The following is a 1,903-nucleotide window of genomic DNA, read 5'->3' on the forward strand; positions in this document are numbered from 1 at the left end:
GGAGAGAGGAGGAGAGGGGAGGGGGAGGGGGAGGGGGGGAGGAGGGGAGGGAAGTAGAGACGGGCTAAAGAACAGAGCAGGTAAGGAGTGGAAAAGGGAGATGGGAAGGCAGAAAGCAAGGATTCGACAAGATCCGTTGTCACCTTGTGAGCAAACGCGGCTTGCACCTCCTTCTCAAGTTCGATTTTTCTCTCGAGCACCATGATCATCCGCTCCTTCTCAATCAGATCCAACTTGACCTTCTCCTTCTGCTCTATTGTACTCTTGACCTGCATGAGGACTCAATTCAGTCTTCTCCTCCCTTGTCCTCCTCCTCTGCTCTGTGCTCTTCCCCTGCCGTCTGCCTCCCTCTTGTCGCCTGTCCATTCCCCTTTTCCTCTCAACTGCTTCGTCCCCATGCTTTGTCCTCTTCCCTTTCAACCCCCCCTCCAGCTCCATCCTCTCCTCTCCTTCTGTTTTCTCGTCCTCTTCCCTCCTCCTCCTCCTCCTCCTCCTCCTCCTCCTCCTCCTCCTCCTCCTCCTCCTCCTCCTTCTCCCTCCCTCCCTTGTCATTCACCTCTTGGCAGGCGAGAGAGCTTGAGCTCTATGCGCTGCGTCAAGCAGACCTGATTGAGTCTGAGGTGAGCAGAAGGCGACTTCTTCGTCCTCTCCCTTCACTTCCTCCCTCTCCCTCGCCCTGTCCCTGTCCCTGTCCCTCTCACTCCCTGTCCCTGTCCCTGTCCCTGTCCGTCTCCCTCCTCCCTTCCTCCCTCTCTCTCTCTCTTCTATCCACGTCACCTTCTACTTGTTTACATCTTCATTCTCCTCTACCTTCCCGTCCTCTTTCTGCCTGACCTCCTCACTCACTCCCTCCCTCCCTTCAACTTTCTTCAGGCAAATGCGGCCACAAAGTTGCAACAGACTGCAAAAACTCGAACATTGGAGTTTCAGACAACAAGGCTGCAAGTAAGATGGAAGAGATCCTCTCCTCCCTCCTCTCCTCTCCCTCCTCCCTCTCCCTCCTCCCTCTCCTCCCTTCTCTCCCTCCCCCTTCCCTGCCGCCTCCCTTTCTCTTGTTGCTCCTCCTCCATGACTCTGACCCCAGCGGATGTACGAGGAAGTGGAGAGTAAGCAGGCGGCTGTCAATGACTCGGCAAGACACTTGGAGGAGCTGCGACAAGTACAGGAAGCTCGAATGGCGACTAAGGTGAGGAGAGGGGCGCGGGAACGGAGGGATGAAGAGAGAGGGAGGGAGGCAGGGAGGAGGAGAGGCAGGGAGGAGGATGAGAGGCAGGGAGGAGGAGAAGAGGTAGGGAGGAGGAGGAGAGGTAGCTCCTAAATGGTTTCGAAGGAATGGAAGTGGTCGATAGCAAGCAACGGGAAGGAATACTGGTGGAACAAAAGGACCAAAGAGAAATCATGGAAGGTCGCAACCTTCCTCTCCTGCCCCTGCTCTAGTCCTCCTGCTCCTGCTCCTCCTGCTCCTCCTCAACTCTGTGCCCCTCCCACCTTCTGCTCCTCCATCGCTCTCATCCCTCCTCTGCCCCTCCTTCTCCCTCCCTCCCCCTCCCTCTCCCTCCCTCTCCCTCCCTCTCCCTCCTAACAGCTTCAGCAGATTCCACCCGTTCTGTTGAGTCTAGGACAGGAGCTTGAGGACTACAAGGAGCTGATGAGATTCAGACCTAAGGGCTCCCGGCCCAGCACCTCCTTCACGTGATATCCGGGAGGCGCAGCGACAGAAATCAGAGTCTATAGACCAATCACAGTGATCGACAACTTCTAGAACCTTCTCCTCCCTCCACTACCGCAACCTCGTCGTCCTCGTCCTCGTCCTCGTCCTCGTCCTCGTCCTCGTCCTCGTCCTCGTCCTCGTCCTCGTCCTCGTCCTCGTCCTCGTCCTCGTCCTCGTCCTCGTCCTCCTCCT

This window comes from Guillardia theta (assembly GCF_000315625.1).
Source record: "Guillardia theta CCMP2712 unplaced genomic scaffold GUITHscaffold_31, whole genome shotgun sequence".
Lineage (NCBI taxonomy): Eukaryota > Cryptophyceae > Pyrenomonadales > Geminigeraceae > Guillardia > Guillardia theta.